Below are 11,466 nucleotides of genomic sequence, written 5' to 3' on the forward strand. Positions count from 1 at the left end.
GGCCTAGTCCACATGCACACTGGTATTTTTATAAACTGAGTTTTTCCTCCTGCGTTTAAAAAAAAGCCTGTCCACACATGCTTGGTTTAAAAGAAATCTCTGCCTACATGAAAACGCAAAAACACGCTATCACGTGCTTTTGGCCAACCAAAAGCCTTAATCGGAAGCAAAAACCCCGTTTTTACTGTCTACACACGACAACACTGCAAATGGCGTTTCTGAAAATCCTCACCCTGGCAGGGTTTTTAAAAAATTTTCGGTTTCAGTAACCTGATACTGCGATTCCGTGTGTATAAGCCGAACCGCATAAAAAAAGTCACGGTTATAAAAATACCATTGTCCGTGTGGACAAGACCTGAGACAGCAGAAACTACGGTACTGTCGTTAGAATCGAGGGTGACTATCAGGATGACACAGGAAAAAAGAGAGTAAATTGGGCATTGCATTTTTTTCTATTAAATATTATCACTAAACAAATGTGTTTTTGCATGTCTGGCGCAAGGCATAAAGAATGCAATCTGGCATGTACAGTTAAGGTTCCCTAATTGTTTCTGTAACGGAGGCGAGTTAGTCAGTGAGAGATGTGCAGTGAAAGTAAACCTTACTCCCCAACCTTAAGAAGTGATCTAGCGACAGACATTAGGGCTCATGGCCTTCAGCCTCCTTGTTAGAGCGTCCGACTCTCATGTCAAACCTGGGGTGTGTTTCCCAAAAGCATCGTTAACCAACTACCCTCGTAAGTTTCGTCGTTACTGACAAAGTTCAATGATTTGGTGTTTCCCGAAACCATAGTTCAAACGAACATTCGCAAGCTGCATCGCAAACTTGTGTTGTTTGAACGACAACTTTTTACCTGTCCTTAGAAGCACAGTTCCTTGTTATTATAAAATGTAGCCTTACGTTGATCATGCTTTTGAACAAAATAAGCAAAAACATGTAGTGCATTCTATATCCATCATTCTAAATGTATAAAAAATAATTTTACGTCTTTAAGTTTGTAAACAGAATTAAAGCGCTGAGTCCTACGAGCTTTAAGACCCTGGGGAATCCCTGGGAGGAGTGACGTGAGAGGGAACTTTCGCATAAATTAAATATCTTGAAAATGAACAACAGATAACTAAATCACGATAACAAAATCAGTCCGGTGCAATATATGTTATTTACAGCAGTGACATTAAATGATTTAAACAGATTAATTATTACTCCACCTCCCACGTGACATCATCAACTATTGTTAAACCAACATGGTTCAAACGACGGATGTACGACAAAGTTAGTATGTTTTCGGGAAACACTCTTGACAAGGTAGTTAGTTTCTCCAACTATGCATCGTACTATGGTGGTTCAGCAGCGAGTTACATCGTTGTCCAAGAAACGCACCCCGGAGTGGTTCCCATTAACTGATGTTATGCGACTTAAACATATTTTTTCCTTTAGTCTAGTCCAAAAATCACAGTGACGTATGTTGGTACAGGTTTACATATATCCCAGCCACTGCCCTATACAATAATTTTATATAAAGGAGACACAGGTGCGTTATCCAAGATTTAAATATCTAGGAGTGGCGTTATGAAGCATTTCTGGTTACAGTATACACTATTTTGCATCTTTAACAAATGATCACGTGGTCACGTCAGGTGATCTGTCAATGCGAAAAAAAAATTTGAATCGACTGCACCTTATGTGACTGTAAAAAGATTTATTTGAGTTTTTGCTAAATTACGTGTTTCCATTTGACATATTTTCAATTCCCAAAAATTAATTTGCGCACCTTGAAAAGTAATGGACAGTGGCGGACGGTGACTTCTCTTCCGAGGGGCACAAATTCAAAATATGTGTTCGAAGTGTCATGTGTGTAGCTCGTCGTGTCAAAGTATGTGTTTGTTGGGTCTTGTGAACCATGTGCATCATGTGTCTTGTCAAAATACTGTGTATCAATGACTCGGAAAGCGAGGTGAACAAGTAGAAAAATTACACTTGATGATAATTAAACTTTTATTTTGTCATGGACCCACGGACTTTCATGCGACTGTGCAAAGTGCCCATATGAGGCGGAGTTATAATGTGTAATTATATCTCATTACGAGATTAAATTGATGATCTCTATCAAAACACCAACTACATTGACTCATTTTACAATCCCACTAGCATGTTATTTAGACAAAATAAAATCTTTTAATTCGCGTGAGGAAGCTGCCGTTTTTACGCACACTTTTATGTCATTGGCTATATGCTACTGCTGTAAAGGCTTATTGCACTATTACAGTTAAAGGAATAGTCTACTCATTTTCAATATTAAAATATGTTATTACCTTAACTAAGAATTATTGATACATCCCTCTATCATCTGTGTGCGTGCACGTAAGCGCTGGAGCGTGCTGCGACGCTTCGATAGCATTTAGCTTAGCCCCATTCATTCAATGCTACCATTTAGAGATAAAGTTAGAAGTGACCAAACACATCAACGTTTTTCCTATTTAAGACGAGTAGTTATACGAGCAAGTTTGGTGGTACAAAATAAAACGTAGCGCTTTTCTAAGCGGATTTAAAAGAGGAACTATATTTTATTGCGTAATAGCACTTTTGGGAGTACTTCGACTCGGCGCAGTAACACCCTCCCTCTCTCTAAATATGAGAGTGAGAAGGGGAGCGGACTTTTCAGGCGAGTCGAAGTACTCCCAAAAGTGCTATTACGCCATAAAATATAAAATACACAGATGATAGAGGGATGTATCAACAATACTTAGTTAAGGTAATAACATATTTTAATATTGAAAATGAGTAGACTATTCCTTTAACGATTATTCGATTGATTGATCGTTAATTTAAACGATCATAGAATATGGGAAATTGCATAAATTGACATCCCTAACACTAACGTAACAGTAAACTCTGATTACACATGAGATTAAGCGAGTATTTGGCAAACGCGAGCGGCATTAACCCCTTCAAAGCATCTGCAGCAGACACGTATTTTGAAATTACGCGTGATGTACAAAATTTTACATAACGCGGCGAACACATATTTTGAAATGACGAACCACACACATGACGGGCTAAATACATGTTGTGACGGGCTTCGCATAACTAATCTATAATTAGGGGGGGTGCATTCGTGATGATGAAATAGAATACCGAATTTAAAAAAAAGTTTCTGGGAATCTTGATGATTACCAGGGGCAAAAAGTGGCAGTTTACCAAGTACACCCCTGCGTTTTGGGGCCCCTCGGGGCCCAAGGCAATTTCCGACCTTTGCCTAATGGGTAAGTCCGCCCCTGTCCACATGTCTAAGACAGTGTTGGATTATAAAACTATTAAATGGTTGTCTGTCAATCTGTAATGCTTACTGTAATTATAGGACAAAACATTTACTTTATAAGAAAAGGGCAATGGACATATAATTTAAAGCTGTATAATGCATAAACGGTTTAGCTTTCATTGCGTGAAGATCTCACAAAATCTTTAAGCTCTTTATAAAAGCTGCTTCTTGACCTCTATTTGAATAAGAGTGACATTTCTGACTGTGTTCCAAAACCTTTGTTTATTTAATTAATATGTACGTGTATCAGGTTATTGGGGTGTGTCAGTGCTCTGTATCAGGACGACCTTAGGGCAATCTCTTCTCTCCTTCACAGGGAGCTTGTGAGGGCATGTTCTCCACCTTTGGCAGCATTGGAGTTCATAAACTCCTGTCAGTCCTGTCATCTACTTTACACTTGAGTGCACCAGCCCGCCCATTTGGAGATCAGTGCTGAAATCTAACGGGTCCAACATGGGGAAAGTCACCAATGTGATAAATTGATAAACTGGCTGCTGACAAATATATGAAAAACAATTTGGCACAAAGCACGTCTCACTCCATTGAGCAACCAATAGGTGTTCCAAGTGCAATAAAAATGTATTTAACGAATTAATTGTCAATTACTAAGGCTTAAAAATTACTTTTAAAAAAATCAAGCTATGCATTCTTCTAAACAAGATGTTTTATGAAAGCATTCCATTCAAAACAGAGCTGCTCCATTTAATATGTTGAAGGCTTAAAGGACCTGAAAGCTGTTTCAAAAAGCAATATAGTTTTGTGGTTTTAGATGTTTTAAAAATTGCTCACAGCCAAAGGTGTCGGTAGTGCATTTGAAATACAGACGTTTCGAGAAAGTGATGCTTGTGACTCTTGTAAATCTCTAATTTATCACATGCCACAGGGTGCAACAGAAGACACAGTCCATTATTAAGAAAAACTGTGTTAACGAACACAGCCTGTCTGGGATCCGGTTCAAATGGCTTGTTGTAAACCTAAATTCTGATACTTCTTTTCTGTGTACTTTATGACCTCCAAACGTATCCTTTTCAACATGATATGAAATATGGAAATGAGTAGCTGCATCTCAGGTGCTTAAACTCAAACAGAGATCAACGTTTGCATGCACGCTTGCACGGACTTGTAGACCCCTTAAGAAATTGCGTGTGTTTCTATAGCATGGAAACGGGATTTACACAAATAAAGACATGAACTGCAATAGTTGAGTAATATCATAAATTCTTGCCCACTCTCAATGCTATGCCTGATATTTAAGAATCAAATTTCATAGACAGGTTAACTAAATTATAGGAAAATAATGATGATAAGAAACAAAAGGCCTGATATGTTACATCTCTCCTTTGCACTTCCACAATCTGCTTTTGCGGTTTATGATGTTGTTGTTTTATGCCGTGAACATTTATTATCATTTAATAAATTCTGTAGACACCACAGAAACTTAATTTTTTGGCCAGACGATGGAATCCGCGGAAAACCGAGACTCATGGCGACTGTCGCCAAATGGGTCTGAAGATGTGAGAGTCTGTTGTTATTTTTATACGGCTTTTCACAGGCGACCTGAGGGAAACCCGTGGGACTGGTGCTGTTCTATAGGGGTAGAGAGCTGGGTCATAGGGGTCCGTCGAGTACTCAACGAAAATGAGACATGCTGGGGCAGAACACACAGTTAGAAGCCTGTTCATATCTAATGTCATCAAGGACTAATGTTGTACAATGAGTGCTCTGTAGTTTTATTCTGCAGATTTAGGAATGACTTGTTCTTCATTTTATTAGGATGTGCCACTATTGCTGCTCAATGAGATTTTATTTCTACCTTTGGTAGTCTCAAGATTTACAAATCAAAATAAAATGTAAAAATAGCAATTAAATATGTATTATTTATAACATATTTAATATTATAAAATAAATATATTATTATTTATTTTTAATCTACTGACATCTATAAGATTGTGTAAACAATGTATGTATTGAGAATGTGATGATTTCTTTTTTTAAAAGCAATTACATTTATTTCCATAAAATGCAAATATTACTACTCTCCTAAATTATTTCTCAATCACGTCTAATCATTGAATAAGTACAGCCATTTGCTACGAATAAAAAAATGTTTTGGTTTCTAATAATTTTTCATTATGTCAGATTATAAGTTTTTGGCAGGGGTTCAGTAAAGCCAGACAGGCAATTAAGGTCAGCATTCTCCACTTGAATTCATTCCAGCACCACTTTTCCCTTTAAATTTACATGCAAATTGTCACTGTAATTATCGAATAGAAAAATCCAAATTAGACAAGCTTTATGTCTGTGAGTACTGCTATATGATAAACAAAAAACACACAGCACCGTGTCCTTAGGCAATGCCTGCATCGGATGGCTGTGACACGTGAAAACAATGCACCAGTTTTGCGCAGACATGAGCTGTAACTGAACCTTGAAATGTGTTCATCAATAAACATGACATTTACCAAGAACTGTTGGGGGTTTTACTACAAGCTAATGTGAGCAAAATAAGGAATGACCAACAGCCAAAAATATCAGTTGGAACGGTGGATATGATAGAAATCCATCTTCACGCTTTAAAAATGCAAAATGAGCAACAGAAAGGGGTAAAGCTCTTTAAATATGTACAGTTTAATCCCACATTCACAGGCAAATCGTGACCTATAACATGAATTAATCATTTAAGAGATTCTTTACCATAAAAAAGCAGCAATCGTTCTATTCTTGGATACATTTATTTTTATACAGTGTAAGAATTTTACGCAGCATTAATTTCACACCTACGTTTATAAATGCACATTTTAGTAAATAAAGCTGTGCTGCTTTTTTAAATATTCCTTATTCATTTTATGTGACTCGTGTTACATGCAGTGCTGCTGGTATTCTGGTTGTGCTGCGGGCAGATCAGGACCCCGGTTAAACATTACACGCCCCTCATTGGGAAAAAATAATACATTTATAAATGAACTTAGAAGTAGTAAAGATTAAACTGACGAAATCAATTCGAGGGAAAATGTATACGATCGTTTTTGTTTTTAAGTGTTATTTCTGGTTGTGTACCTTTAAATTCATAGAAAGTAAGTGCACGCGGTGTCGTTGCTTTGAGCCTGAGAGAAGAATTTGGCGGTTCGTGGCGGCAGTTGAGGGATCTCAGTCATGTGCAGCGCCGCAGGATGAGCGGCTCTCTTTCTGATGATATATGTCTGTCTCACCTTTGCTACTGTCTGTCTGACTCTTACCTGCTAGAAGCCAAACGTATGAATGTTATCGCGATTTATTACACGGCCTTCTGGGATACTTCGGTCTGAAGGTCAGTCGCCCGACATTTCGCGAACTGTTGTCTCCCATAACAACCGCTAAATACGACTGATAACACTCCGCTCGTGTCATCTTGACCGGTACTACTTAAATGTTTAACGTATTACTCCGCTTATCTCTGATGTCAGTCAGTATAATTGTGTACCGTATTTCAAAAGACTATTTATAGTTCAGTTTCCTGATGTGGGAATAAACCTTCGCTGTAGTATAAGCATAATGTAGTTAAGTTACTTCCTTCGCAAAGTATTAAACAGCTCGTTGGAATAATTGATTCTGATTAGCCAGTCCTGACATTTGCAGGTTTGTTATTTTAAGATAACATGAATAACACACGGTAACCCGGATGCTGCAAATTATTTTGACAGGTACAGTTTAATATTACACAAAATATAAACATGTCTTTTATGACATTATATTTACAAATTATTATACCAATACCAAATGGTGTGCTTGTGACATTTGAATGCCTTGTCTTAAAACCGAAAGTAAACACGTGTCCCTCGCGGAGGTCCCCATACGTAAAAAATTAACAAATAAAATATTTCAAATCAATATTTAATGTTACTTACATTATGTATAAGTTAAAGAGGCGTGTAATAAGCGGGATAATGTACAGACGGCTGGTTGTTATCCCGAAATAAGACCATGATACAAGACCACACTGTCGGGGCTTATATTTCTTTAGCCGACTGCCTATGCATTATCCCTTACATAACAATTGATGCTATATATTTCTTAACATTCTTGTGCTTTAATGTGCAAGGAAACTGAATGTTGCATATGTCGCAATTTTGGTGTTTATTTATTGTCTCATTGCAAAATAACAATCAACGCAAAGCATTAGGCCTATAACATTCTTATGCTTCATAGATACATTATGTCGCCTTGGGGTTCTAATGCTGCGTTTACACCAGCTGCGGTAGAGGCGTCAGGCGTGAGTGATTTCAATATTGAGTCAATGTGAAGGTCTCGCGGCACAAATGAGGCGTTTAGCGTGGCACGATACGCGCAAATGGTGTTTTTTGTGCATTTGTCGTTTGACGCGAATTTGGGGTTGATGGCCGAGTTTAAATTTTTTTACTTTGGCTGATTTTCGCGCCACGTTGACCAATCAGGAGCCTGCTTGCTGCTGTGGTGCCAGCCACGCCTGGAGTCACTAAACATGAAGGAACGCTTGATATTTTCCGTGAGCAGTCACCCGGAGCTATACGACACAAGTTCTTATTTCTATGGAGACAGGAATAAAAAGGACCTCGCTTGGAAGAGTGTCAGTGAGGACATTGGGCAACCTGGTAAGTTGTAAATACACATTTCACTTTTATCGACCCGGGGCATTCCAGCCGTTTTTAAAACTATTTTCCCCCAATAGTAAGGTGGCCAAATACAAACCGGTAACTTTCTCAATAAATGCACAATCAACATCAGCCATCTTGTAAACAGACAACCGTATAGTACTTGCCCCTCCCACAAGATGCGGATTTCGCCTCTGACGCGTGTCAAATGCTTGCTTTTTCCGCTCGTCTACTTCGCTCTAGACGCGTAAATGCATTCAAACTGTTTAAGTGGCAAACTAGGCACGGTACACACGATTTTGACGCCTCAAACGCGTCTGGTGTAAACGCAGCATAAACATGCGTCAAAACCGCCGCCATCTTGGAACAGTGGTCTTGTCATAGGAAGTAGCTAGGTAAAGCTGATATCTCCGCCTTTACTTCGAATACATGGACGATGCCGGACTTTTGTGCCTTGTATGGATGTTAGGCTTACTAGCACTATGCATTATAGTTAGAAAAAGTAGATTTTCATAATACAAAAATAAATAAAAAAATTCAGGACTCAATGCTAAATACATGTCTGACTGTTGAAACGAACCAAAAGAAAACCTAGAAAATCGCATTCATGACAATTTATGGTGAATTTATATCCGTTACACCATTGCCTACAATGTCGCTCATGAGGGGCTCCCCTGTTTTAAGATGGCGGCTCTATTCGACATCTAGTGTACATATCTATGCTTGTGCTTACCGTAAAGCCATCGGACAAAATTTAAGTTACATTATTTCGCAATTTTGGTGTTTATTTGTTGTGTCATTCAATTGTATGACGTCTTTCAATCCAATTAAGCCTATAAATCAGTTATTCAATTTAATGTATTTTGGGGGTGGGGGGAAAGTAAGGCATGTCTGGACTTGTCGAAGTCTTCCACCAATTTAGAAGAGACCACCCATGTTATAAATTGTTTTATTATCTCAGCGCAAATAAACCTTTTAACCAACTGTTTATATTAATTACTTTTATTTATAAATACTAACGATAAATTGATCACATATCAAATAAATGTAGTCGGTTCTAAAATCACTCTTATTTTTCATGTTTGTAAAAGACACTTCTCATACAATTTTTAATAAATTGAATGCATATATTTATTAAATATTCTCTGCAATTCATGCCATATTAAAATATTTTTTTTAAAGATTACTCTTATTTAAAAAAATGCATTACTGAGAAAGCACTTAAGCCGATTTATCACCACACGGTCTTAAAGCTACAGAAAGCTACACTCACATACTCCTTATGTCCCATTATTTAATTCTGTTGGTATGTTTCTTGTATTATAACCCCGACCATGAACATCATCTCCTCAAGAACATCTGCTTAAAGGGACGCTACAGGTTTTATCATCACCTGTACTTGATGGGGCCGTAGGGCGTCTTTAATCAGGTTGTCTCAATCTATCTCCCCATCGGGCCTTTTATTTACAAACAACATTGGCCTATTGATGTGGCATGCGTCGGTAAACAGTAGGCACACTTACAATGTCGTTGAATGAGAGACACCTCATAGGAATTCACACATCTCAATAGAGAAGCCAATTCAACCAGACCAGACTGCTTTGAAACTATTGTGTGTGTGAATGGAGATGAAGGAACTTGTGTATGAAGGTGGGGCGAGGTTTTGAAGGTCCAGAGATGTGTTTGTGTGTGTGTATAAGTGGCACATGCCAGGTTTATCAGAGAATCTGTGATGACCTGGTGATCATGATGCCTCTGTTGTCATGCACAGACACCAAGACTAAGATCTTAATGTTACTTAAAATGGATTTAAATGAGCTCTTGGCAGCACAGCTTTCATTATCGCAACATAATTTCAGAAACAAATATGTGGTAATAATGCAAATGAATATCATTTTGAATCGGACTAAATCCATAAAATATGTCAACATGATGAATTCTTTTGAAAAACAACAAAGAGTGTTTATACTGTTGCCCCAGATGAAGCATTAAAGGAATAGTTCATCCAAAAAAATCTGTCATCATTTATTCACCCTCATGCTGTTTTAAACCTGTATGAGTTTATTTATTCTGTTAAACACAAATAAAGATATTTGATAAATGATGATAACTAAGTTGACGGTACCCACTGACTTTCATTCTCTATTAGGATAAACAAATATTATGAAAGTCAGTGGGTATACCATCAACTGTGCTGTAGCCATCATTTATCAAACTATCATCTTTTGTGTTCAAAAGTGTAAAGAAACTCGTACAGGTTTAGAACAACATCAGGGAGAATAAATGGTGACAGAATTTACATTTTTGGGGGAATTGTCCCTTTAAACACTCCTCAACATGCTCCTGCAAACGCAACACTATTTAATGCTATTTTCACTGGTTAACTTTAAGCAACTACTGTATAAACGCTGTAAAGCATTTCTAAATACATTATGCCACAGGCAATCTGATCTAGATCAGTGTAAGCAGGAGACAGCCGCTGCTGAGCAGGCACCTGGCTATAAACACACGGCACACTCTCTGTGTTTTTAGATTCAATCGATTAGATCAAAGTGACACATCTAAATGTAGAGCCAATTTGTTGTGCTAAAACAGTGAATCTTGTGTTTTGACCATAAACACCTGAAGCAGGAACTGGAGTGCTGGAGGGAGGGGCCTTCAGATGATGTTGTATCTTCATATATCAGTGCTGACTGAGTCCTGCTTGTGTAGTCCTTTTGCTACTGGGCCATAAATCTTGACCATTTAGACTTTAACACCATTGTAAAATAGGTAATTTACACAAGTACACACAGGTAGGCAGTCCCATTAGGGTTTATTAGGTTACATTATTACTGTACATAGACATTTAAATGTCATTTGAATATGAAGCAGACAGGATTTTTTTAAATTCTGAAAAAATCCTAATGTTATAATGTTATAGACTTGTTATGCATTATTGAACATTTTAAAGCTTCACTTTATCACTTTTAGATTCACTTTAAGAATTGCATTATAATATATATATACAGATATGCAGTGTTGGGGAAAGTTACTTTTAAAAGTAATGCATTCCAATATTAAGTTACTCCCCAAAAAAAGTAAGTAATTGCGTTACTTAGTTACTTTTCATGGAAAGTAATGCGTACGTTACTTTTAAGTTACTTTTAAGTTACTTTTTCTTACTTGGCTGAGGCTTGATCTCTTTCAGGCTTTGCAGGTGGCTTTTACGACTGAGAAGTTCTCCACGAGAAATTGCATATTTCCATCGGAAAAATGTTAAGCTCTGGCCTGCCATCTCCGTTTCTGACTCAAACTGAGTGCGTAAATCTACATTAATATGTTCAGTTTAATGCGGTACATTGTTTTTTCGAATTAATTAAACTGAAAAGTAACTAAAATATTACGTATTTATATTTGTACATTTATAAAGTAATGCATTACTTTACTCGTTACTTCAGAAAAGTAATATTATTACGTAATGCACGTTACTTGTATGCTTTACCCCCAACACTGCAGATATGTATATAATAATTTAAAGTAACAAAAAAATAATGTTTC

The sequence above is a fragment of the Misgurnus anguillicaudatus genome, chromosome 9 (genome assembly GCF_027580225.2).
Source record: "Misgurnus anguillicaudatus chromosome 9, ASM2758022v2, whole genome shotgun sequence".
NCBI classification, from domain to species: domain Eukaryota; kingdom Metazoa; phylum Chordata; class Actinopteri; order Cypriniformes; family Cobitidae; genus Misgurnus; species Misgurnus anguillicaudatus.